Source organism: Mytilus californianus, unplaced genomic scaffold (assembly GCF_021869535.1).
Source record: "Mytilus californianus isolate M0D057914Y unplaced genomic scaffold, xbMytCali1.0.p SCAF_8, whole genome shotgun sequence".
In the NCBI taxonomy this organism is placed as follows: domain Eukaryota; kingdom Metazoa; phylum Mollusca; class Bivalvia; order Mytilida; family Mytilidae; genus Mytilus; species Mytilus californianus.
The window spans coordinates 57,509,937-57,521,579 of record NW_026262734.1 but is presented as its reverse complement, the minus strand read 5'-3'; the positions used below and the strand labels follow the sequence as shown (position 1 = coordinate 57,521,579).

At 33.5% G+C, this 11,643-nt stretch overlaps 2 long non-coding RNA genes across 2 annotated transcripts; one reads left to right on the top strand and one right to left on the bottom strand.

Moving 5' to 3' along the window:
• The first annotated feature begins 3,650 nt into the window (after window positions 1-3,650).
• LOC127712511 (uncharacterized) lies at window positions 3,651-4,898 on the top strand. The gene is made up of 2 exons (XR_007987112.1): window positions 3,651-3,843; window positions 4,124-4,898. It is a non-coding gene; the product is annotated as an uncharacterized LOC127712511 (long non-coding RNA).
• Window positions 4,899-5,803: 905 nt separating this feature from the next.
• LOC127712509 (uncharacterized) lies at window positions 5,804-7,611 on the bottom strand. The gene is made up of 2 exons (XR_007987109.1): window positions 7,438-7,611; window positions 5,804-6,260 (listed from the first exon to the last, which is right to left on the bottom strand). It is a non-coding gene; the product is annotated as an uncharacterized LOC127712509 (long non-coding RNA).
• Between the last annotated feature and the right edge of the window lie 4,032 nt (window positions 7,612-11,643).

The window sequence follows — 11,643 nt, the reverse complement described above, 5'->3', positions numbered from 1 at the left end:
TATGAAACTTCAAAAAGGAAAACTTACCAACTACAGAGAACACGTCGACTGATACCATGCCACAGTGAATATAACGTACCAGTCTCTCAAATACACTTGGTTCAAATTCTTCTAGAACAATAGTCAACTTTCTTTAAATGGATGATTCTGAAGTTTGGTATGACGGTTTAGAGGTCAGCAGTTTGCGAATTTTTTCCAGTTTTTTTTTTTTTTTTTTTTTAAATCCTATTTTCTTCTGTGAAGCTTGTATTTTAATTTCCTTTTTTTGGCAAGAATCATCAAATAGAACAGTCTGCAATTGACAAATAAATCTAATTTCAACTGAAATATTTTTCATAGAAAAGTAAGATGCGTTTTGTTGGTTTTATTATGCCAGTAACGTTTGCCCATGTCGAGTATATTAACCACAAAAAAAATCAAATGGTTCTAATATCATAATTATTGTAAAATATGCCCAAACCGAACATTTAACGGTTGAAATTCATTTATGTATTGAAAATATAAATATTGAAGTATTATGATGCATTATCAGTTGTGATAAACATTACCTGCTTCTAGATGCTAGTATTGCTCTCAGTCCGTGAATTGGATATTGCTCCGGACCAACAAGGAACTTCATGTCGCATAAATCAGGCACGGACAGAATATACTTTAAATCTTCACACAAGGCTTGCTTATCTTTCAAAACCATTAACTGTGATTCTTGTTCATCATAACAACAGGTGTAAAATTCGTCTGAAGCACAAAAGGAAACTTGAAATGTGATCGATAAAAAGATAGTTCTATAATATACAATTTCTTTTTATAATACATTCTATATTTGTTTTTACATTCTATATTTTTACAAGACATTCTATATTTTTACAAAACATTCTATATTTTTACATTAACCTATAGCTGTACAATGTAACCTATGGGAATGCAACAAGAGTATAAATCTCAATAACCGAAAATTATACCATAGCTATCTATGGTATAATTTTCACAATTATACCATGGTTTTGTTGTATTTGGTATTCGAAAAGAAAAAAAGGAAGATAGCAAGGCCTATTCGAGGCCGCCTGAATTTTTTTAAATAGGAACAACAGAGTCAGTGTAGGGGCCACTAAGCTAAACCGCCCGCTTTGCATCAGCCGATATAAATGAATGCCTAGGGTGGGAATCGAACCCACATACACCAACTCCGTTGTCCTATATTTTTAAATGAACGAAAATTCGATTCAAGAACAAAGTTTAAAAAAAAAAGTATATATAAATATATTATTATATTATACTTGAAAATATAATTCGATTTTCGGTTATTGAGATGTATACTTGGATTGTAGTCCCTTAGGATCAACTGTATAGCTACATGTAAAGGTTGAAATTTGCCGTGGCGGCTTTTTAAGGGGGAGGAAGGGGGAAGGCATGCCCCTTTCAAGAAGCTTTATATATGGTAAATGCATAGATATTTCGTTTTATTACTCCAAATATTGGATGGCTAGACCCCCCCCCCCCCCTCCTTTTCAAAATCCTGGATCCGTATCCGATTTTATATACATCTTAATTTAACGATTTGCTTAAGTAATAACTATAATGTTGGGCCGTTAAGAATAGAAAGCGTCTGGTTACTCTAAATAAAGGTGAACTTTTGTTTAAATTATCTATAGTCTACATGTGATTTTTAATGATCTTTAATCGTGATCATTTTGAAATCCTTTTTAATTAGATTAAATTAAATGAACAACTTGGGCTTCTGGTACAAATTAAAACATGGAATGATTCATCCAAACTCTCAGAAAGATTCTTGTGAATTAAATTTCCACAGAATTATAAATTAATACCAAAAACTTAAAAACATTTCAAATATTTTGATAAAATAAAATAAAAAACTAACCCTTTGCAGTTCAACTTTAAATCTGGGTTCCAGAAATCTTTCAAACTATATCTTGCGTCCATATACATACAGAACATATAATTCCTTCAACAGTTTTTAGTCTGTAACGTTACCCGTCACCAATGTAGATGTGCATCCATCGCTGTCGAAAAATCTTGTCCAACTGATTTCCCCGCTGTTTCAGAAGCCCGTGCGTATTTTATAAAGTAGGCGGAGCTTAATGTGTAAGGTCCTAAAAGGGTAATTTGACCGATTCTTATCAAAATTATTTTTGAAGTTAATAAACAAAAATATATGAAATATACATTTTTAAACAACAACATATGCAATAGGTTAAAACAGATATTTCATATATTTTGGTTAGTTTTGTGGTGTTTCGTAAATTATACCATAGTTTTTTGTTGAAACCCCTCGGCAACCTCACTCGACTTCGTCTCGTGAGGTTATTGCCGGGGGTTTCAACAAAAGCTATGGTATAATTTACGAAACACCACAAAACTATTCAAAAGATATGAAATATCTATAACATACACTCTATATATTTTTTTACATTCTATATGTTTACAATACATGCTATATTTTTACAATACACTCCATTTGTTTTCTGTAATCAATGATTTTTACTATTTTTCCCACTAATTTGTTTACTATTGCATACAATTCTACGTACAATGATTCAACCTAGATTGCTTAAAACATTGGTAATAATAAAAATAATAATGTTCATAAAATATCAACTTTTCATTATTTTTTTGGCATGTCATCGATTTATAAAAATTGTATAATTATCAAGCTATGTTATTTAACAGCAAAATAAACTGCATTAAAAAATGTATGAAACCTTAACATAGAATGATAATTCGTTCACGTCATTGAGGATTGAAGTGTAAGTATTTGTCTAAAGCAATGTTGGTTACTTAAGTGAGACAGTATTCCATCGACAAAATCAATCAAAAGAAATGTCCAGGTCAACCTATTTACAGCAATTATAAGCAAGTATATTTACAATATGCCATCTACAAAAAATTCTCCAAATTACAAAACCATTAAGATCTGACTTAAAATAACCCCTGGCGAGGTTCCTGGGTTTGGTGAAACATTTGAACATGCGGCGGGATTAAACTAGTTTTTAAAGGCAGTGCCTTAATGCCTTTCATGGTATGAGGCAATAGACATTTTGTTTCTACGGGGGGTAAATATGTCACCATTGAAACCCGAAAAGTGGAATTCTTTCTCCTTCTATTTGTGATATATTGTTTTTATTGTGATTCATTGACATTGTGAAGTAAAGTATCGAACGGTGTTTTTTGTTAGTTTTCAAAATTTAAGATAGAGTTGCATTTTGCATTATGAGCAGTCAGCCGATTGACAAACTAATATCACTTAAAAATTCATGTGAAAGAGGTCGGGTTTATTTCGAGTGGTATTTTAATCTTTAGTTACTTTCAAGATCGACACCATCGTTTCAGTCGTTGATATAACAATGAAAAGTCGACTGATCTATGCTTAGTTGCCACATGTCAATAATAACTCAGTTTTCTCGGGAATAACACGTTCTCATCTAAAATTAGAAATTCTCATATGCCACTTAACTGATTTTTGTGTGAAAAAGCTACATCTTTTGGGGTGATTGATATATTTCGCGTTAAAAAGTCACTGTATAGCATTATTAATATTTGTCTGTCATTTTTTTGCAAGATTTGTGGTCTTTTTTTGTAAATACGAATCCAAAACTTCATCATTTTATGATAAACCTTTTTCATATGATGCTAGAATGAACTATTTCAACACCCAGGAAATAGTTGAAGCAAATAAACCTTAAAAAATTACTCATTCTGCATTTTTGTTATACTTTTATGCCATTTTTGAAATATATACATAACATAGCATTTGCCCATCTTTATTTCGGATGTTTCAATGAAAAGTATGCTAAATTCAGTCTTTTTTCTCTTACTTGTATTTGTCAGGTCTGTATGCCAGCATACCGACCTGGTGTATGCTAAACCCTCACTCTATGTGTATACTAGAATTTGTCAGGTCGGTATGCCAGCATACCGACCTGGTGTATGCTAAACTCTCACTCTATTCATATACTAGTATTTGTCAGGTCTGTATGCCTGCATACCGACCTGGTGTATGCTAAACGCTCACTCTATGTGTATACTAGAATTTGTCAGGTCAGTATGCCAGCATACCGACCTGGTGTATGCTAAACTCTCACTCTATTCATATACTAGTATTTGTCAGGTCTGTATGCCTGCATACCGACCTGGTGTATGCTTAACTCTTACTCTATGTGTACAAATGTATACTAGAATTTGTCAGGTCTGTATGCCAGCATACTGACTTGGTGTGTGCTAAACTCTCACTGTATGCGTATACTAGTATTTGTCAAGTCTGTATGCCTGCATACCGACCTGGCGTATTCTAAACTCTCACTTTCTGCGTATATTAGTATTTGTCAGGTCTGTATGCCTGCATATAGACTCAAATTATTATTTATTTTGGCATTTTTCTGCCAGGTACTTGCATGCCTGCATGGATTCTTAAATTTTATTCTGGATTCATGTTTGTATTGGCAAGTCTGTCTGCCTGAATGCTAAGCATTTACTGTGTAGTAACATTTCTTATTTACTTATGTTTGCATAACCAACCCCCCATAGAAAATAAGGAGATGTGTATGATTTTGAAAGAGACATACAAATGTATCTCCATCAAACATGTCAAAGGCCGAATTACATCGATGTAAGGAATTACTTATGTATAGCCTTCAACTTCGTTTGAATTTGAAAGAAAGCTCTCAATTCTTAACTGCAACACTCAGGGGTTTATTCCTGTATATCAACCCGCTTTTCAATAAACTCTTGTAAAAAAATGGAATTCATAGGTTTGATTGTCGGCATACCGACCTATAGTCCTATACACATTGGAACATAAAAGTTTGCATATTTGTTTGACATTTTCAGTTCACGGTATTCTTGCATACAACACTGGTGTACGGTGAACACTTATTTTTTTTTTACTTGGATATATACAAGATTTGATTGCCTGTATACCCACCTATGTTCTATTAAATTATAGTTTTACATACATTTTAGTATTGTCAAACCAAGCTGGTGTTCATTGAGCTAGTGTATTTGTGTAGGGTTTGCCTCCAGTCTAAAATTTCTGCATATTTTGTGGCACTTAATGGATATTTAGCAAGCTGAATGGTTTGCATTCTAACCAGCTGTATGTTGTACATGTATTCATATTTTAAATTGTAAAACTATTATTTTTCATCATGCTCTAAGTTAGTAACTTCAAGCATTGTGTCAAGAGGGGCGAAAGATACCAGAGGAACAGTCAAACTCATAAATCGAAAATAAACTGACAACACCATGGCAAGAAAAAGACAAACAGACAAATATTAATAGTACACAAGAAACAACATAGAAAACTAAAGTCTGAGCAACACGAACCCCACCAAAAACTGGGGGTGATCTCAGGTGCTCCGGAAGGGTAAGCAGATCCTGCTCCACATGTGGCACCCGTCGTGTTGCTCATGCTATTACAAACCCGGTAAATAGTCTTATTCGGTAAGTCACATTCATGAAAAGGGAAGGGGATTGTAGTTACGACGTAAGAAACATATCCGATATCATCTGTGAAACGGTTATTCCATAACGGTCAACCAACTCGTGATGGCGTCCGTATAATTTTCGAAGGGATGATTTCAACTTCACCATTTGGAACTCTTGGTTAGAAATTGATGGAGAGAAAATGAAACTGTCTTAAAATCTGATATAGTTGGCAATATGCATACTAAATAGACAGTGATACAGCAAAGTGTTTAAGTCATTGTGTTTGCATCTCTGCCTGTCAACATGGTGTATGCCAAAGTTCTTGGGTTTTTTTTAATGCTTTTAGGGGGATGTCTGTATACAATTTGCTTTACAAAGATGTATGCCAAACATGCATACATGTATTTTAATTATCGGTAATGTAAACAATTTGCAATGATCTGTCTTCACTGCATATCATAAGTCGATATCTAACTGGATTAGCTAATAGATATGAAAATTAGTGAATTTATAGCATTATACTATGGTAAAAATTGTTTATAATGGCATATTATACACTGGAGTTGTAAAAATAAATCCTTCAATCAGGAAAGCCAAAGAATTGATGCTTTTTCTACATGTTCTAGGTGTCGTCCTTTTCTAGTGAAGCCATTTTTACTTTATTAGCAGGAACAGCAAAATGTCAGGTGTTGTTCATTGATGTCGTAGTTTTCTAGGAAGGCATTGGTTTAACCTATCCAGTCACTAAGAAGTGTTACAATTCAATTCATAAGCAACACATAAATAGTTACATGAAAGGTATAGCCACTGTTTGAAAAATGCTGAAACGAGAAATGGAAACTACATATTATATACATATTATATATATGTGTGAATATTATACACTTCACAACTTTAACATTATCACAATTACTGATTTTAGAATTTATATGAACTAAGGGTTCTTAGTGGTTGAATTGTCGTTCCCTTGAAAGTATTTTTGTCGCCATGCATCTGATTGAAGATCAATGAAATATGTCATTTCCTTATAAACATTCATTTTTCTAATTTGAACACTCTTGAAATGTGCTGTTCTGATCCTTTCGCAATAAATGTATGTTTACTTTGTTTGAATTACTTCTTTTTTTGTTTTTTATTGCTCACGAAATTTTAAAATTTTCTGTCTGTCTTTCGATTTTGTTGATAGCTTTTCATATTACCCTGTTACAGTAACAGCTTCTTACATACACACATCACAGAATGCTGCAGTGATCATGTGACAAATGTACTGTGCAGTTTTCCAAAACAAGGACACATCATACAACCTCCTTGTAAAAATAAGGAGATGTGGGATGATTGCAAATGAGACAACTATCCACCAAAGTCCAAATGAAGTGGATGTAAGCAAGTATAGGCAACTGTACGGACTTCAACAATGAGAAAAACCTATACTGTATAGTCAGATGATAAAAGGACCCAACATGAAAAATAAGAAACAATAATTTATAGCAAAATAATTTACGAAAAAGAAATACGACATACATGAACCAATGACAACTTCAACTACAGGATCCTGACTTGGGACAGGCACATAAAGACTAGTGTGGCCGGTTTTAACATGTGAGCGCTCACCCCCCCCCCCTTTTTACCTTGGACTTTTGTTTCCCTAAAAGTTGTTAGAATAAGACCTGAATGGGTTAACTGAAGGGCATTGGCCATGCATTTTGAAAATCTGGATAGGTAGTCCAAATACTTATGACGTCTTGCAAGGCTATTTTTTTTTTGGGGGGGGGGGGGGGGGGGGGTAGCTTGATAGTAAAACAGCAGTAAATTTCGCCACATGATGTCTAGCATGAAATTGATTGAAGTGAACAAACCTCTTGAGAAAACAAACTTAGCGTAATCAATAATCTTGTATTATAGTTTTCAAGCCGGATTAAATCAGTCAGTCACTTCTAAAAACAGAGGGTGTTCTATGAAATTCGTGGAAAATGTACAAAAACAGCTAGGTTTACTTACCGTAAATGTATCTGACATTCTGTTTTGCTTCTGGTATATTAAAATTTAGATAATAGAGCGTATTTTTCAATGAATTGTCCATTTTCTTCTCCGTTACGGGAACTCCTTCATTGATCATTCACATTGTTTACATTTGTAAATGACGTCATATAGGAGTGCGTGACATAAGGTGTTATTAGGTAATTCAACGCAGATAAATAGTCCATTTGTTCTTTGACTTTTTATCATTTACCAATACAAAGTATAAAAAAAACATTTTGTTTTGTAATCAATTGCTATTATTTTAATTAAGTGTACTGGTAAAAAGTAACTCGCGTAAGTCAAGTGCTATCCGTCTATAATTCCCTCCGCCTTACGTCAGAAGGTCCCTGACGTCATTTAAAATTTTGTCAACAACTTGGAACCTTGTACAAATTATGATCGCCTCATTTTTCCGTAATTTTAATTTGCAAAAAACAGATAACTGTCATGTCAATAAAGTGATCATAGTCGTGGAACTTGAGAATCGGTTTTCATTTTTAGATTTACAACAGTAAACGCTTTAAAAATACCGGTTTGCCTTGCAAATTAACGCTTTTCTGTTTACCTATCGGGAGAAAATATAGAGGTCAGTGGTAGGCTTTTAGTTTTAAAAAAAATCGAAATCAGCGTTAAAACACAACTACTGAAGTAAAGGATTTTTTGGAAACACCCAGGTTCGTATGCTAGCATACAGACCTGCGAAATACAACATTTGATTCAATATTTGCCGTTCTGCATACACCAGGTTCGTATGCAGGCATACAGACCTGAGAAATACAATGTATACATAAATTAAATGTATACTTTAACATACACCAGGTTCGTATGCAGGCATACAGACCTGAGAAATACAATGTATAAATCAAATGTAGACTTTAGCATACACCAGGTTCGTATGCTGGCATACAGGCCTGAGAAATGCAAGTTAATTTATTACAATTCAGTTCAGCATACACCAGGTGTTCAATATGTCAGATTCACGATTTCCAAGTGCTTGATAAAAAGAAAAACGTGTTTTTCTTTTATTTTTCTCGTTTTTGCACAAGTTTGTCTTATGAGCGAAAAATCGACCTATTTGAGTACGAATTATGGCAAATGACCGTTAATGAGAATTTCTAATTTTAGATGAGAACGTGTTTAATCCGATTATTTTTTCTCTTTCTCATCAGAACATTTGGTACGTTAAATATTGCCGAAATCTGCCTAAACTATCAATATCCATCTGGAATTTATTCAAAACAAAAGCTGTTGTAAAATCATCTGACCTTCCGACATAATTATCATGTCAGACCCATTGTCAGGTAAACAATGTCGATCTATTAGGTCTGATCAAAAAAAAATTTTTTAATCCGAAACTAACAGTGCCAAAGTTGACATGTGAAAAGTTTGATTCACTTTGGTTTCTCCCTCTATAAATTTAAAATTTAAAAACCCGAGTGTATCGAACTTATTTGATTTACGGCTTACATGTCCAATGCTAAATTAACAGTTGGAAAGCAAGTCCTTGGAAACGTCCGTTGTCGTCAAGCTCTATCAGCAACAATAGCAGGGGGAATTAATTAGGTGGCGCTACAGTCGTCGGTGACGTCAAAAAGTCCGCGAAATAAATCGGCTAAAAAATCGACGTTTAAACTATTTTTTTCAACTTGTCATGCTTTTATTATAATTGATTTTTAAAGTTTGTAGATTTTGTGAACAATACAGTTTCAATACGACATTGAAACATTGTCGAAAATAACTTTTATTTGCTGTTACTTTACCCTGTCCGTTCTAAAAATGATCAGCCATCTTTTTTGTTCGCCAAAAACATCGAATTTATATAACTTGACGTTTGCGTATCCAAATACGGAATAGAACGTTAAAAATCTTAAATGAACCCGGGTAACCTATTTCAAATTTCTACACAATTATGAAGCCATAATTTTTTACTATTATACATCAATTTTGGTGACCACCAGTCATGTCAATTTGTACCTGGTTTTGGCTGCGTTTCTACTTCAAAACAGTAAAGTTCAACTTCTTTTCATTGTACCTGTTTCCAAAGTACTCTAAAATACTCATTTTATTATAGATATGAATGAAATCGTGATTAAAAATTGTTGTTTTTCACAATTCCATACGATATCTCCATTTTAAAGCAATTAAACCCCTTTTTGATCCCCTACACAAATTGACGGTGACATTGTTTTCTTTTTCAACATACGTCATATATAACGTTTACAAAATATGTGTCAGGGTCATGTGCATATTGAAAATTTACAAATTGGACAAGTGAAACAACAAACAAAGTTCTTCTTTATGGCGTTTGAAACTATAGGTCTAAGAAAATTTCATTTATACTAGAAGCAAATATGACAAATTAATGATGGCCTATGGATAAACAAAAGCACAAAAATAGCAATAGAAAATGCATTGCAAAGAAAATTTCTTGAGGAAAAAACATATGAAAAAAGGAAATGAAGGTCAGTTAATTATATTTATATTTTATAAGTTAAAAACCTTGCTTATCAATTATCTCTTTACTAAGTAAGCTACATTAATAAGAGCAAACACTAGCTTTTCAAGTCAAACAAGAAATTAATTCATAGAGATGTGTGCTTACAAAATTGAATTTATTCAAATGAACACGTTCTCATCTAAAATTAGAAATTCTCATTAACGGTCATTTGCCATAATTCGTACTCAAATAGGTCGATTTTTCGCTCATAAGACAAACTTGTGCAAAAACGAGAAAAATAAAAGAAAAACACGTTTTTCTTTTTATCAAGCACTTGGAAATCGTGAATCTGACATATTGAACACCTGGTGTATGCTGAACTGAATTGTAATAAATTAACTTGCATTTCTCAGGCCTGTATGCCAGCATACGAACCTGGTGTATGCTAAAGTCTACATTTGATTTATACATTGTATTTCTCAGGTCTGTATGCCTGCATACGAACCTGGTGTATGTTAAAGTATACATTTAATTTATGTATACATTGTATTTCTCAGGTCTGTATGCCTGCATACGAACCTGGTGTATGCAGAACGGCAAATATTGAATCAAATGTTGTATTTCGCAGGTCTGTATGCTAGCATACGAACCTGGGTGTTTCCAAAAAATCCTTTACTTCAGTAGTTGTGTTTTAACGCTGATTTCGATTTTTTTAAAACTAAAAGCCTACCACTGACCTCTATATTTTCTCCCGATAAGGTAAACAGAAAAGCGTTAATTTGCAAGGCAAACCGGTATTTTTAAAGCGTTTACTGTTGTAAATCTAAAAATGAAAACCGATTCTCAAGTTCCACGACTATGATCACTTTATTGACATGACAGTTATCTGTTTTTTGCAAATTAAAATTACGGAAAAATGAGGCGATCATAATTTGTACAAGGTTCCAAGTTGTTGACAAAATTTTAAATGACGTCAGGGACCTTCTGACGTAAGGCGGAGGGAATTATAGACGGATAGCACTTGACTTACGCGAGTTACTTTTTACCAGTACACTTAATTAAAATAATAGCAATTGATTACAAAACAAAATGTTTTTTTTATACTTTGTATTGGTAAATGATAAAAAGTCAAAGAACAAATGGACTATTTATCTGCGTTGAATTACCTAATAACACCTTATGTCACGCACTCCTATATGACGTCATTTACAAATGTAAACAATGTGAATGATCAATGAAGGAGTTCCCGTAACGGAGAAGAAAATGGACAATTCATTGAAAATACGCTCTATTATCTAAATTTTAATATACCAGAAGCAAAACAGAATGTCAGATACATTTACGGTAAGTAAACCTAGCTGTTTTTGTACATTTTCCACGAATTTCATAGAACACCCTCTGTTTTTAGAAGTGACTGACTGATTTAATCCGGCTTGAAAACTATAATACAAGATTATTGATTACGCTAAGTTTGTTTTCTCAAGAGGTTTGTTCACTTCAATCAATTTCATGCTAGACATCATGTGGCGAAATTTACTGCTGTTTTACTATCAAGCTACCCCCCCCCCCCCCCCCAAAAAAAAATAGCCTTGCAAGACGTCATAAGTATTTGGACTACCTATCCAGATTTTCAAAATGCATGGCCAATGCCCTTCAGTTAACCCATTCAGGTCTTATTCTAACAACTTTTAGGGAAACAAAAGTCCAAGGTAAAAAGGGGGGGGGGGGGGGTGAGCGCTCACATGTTA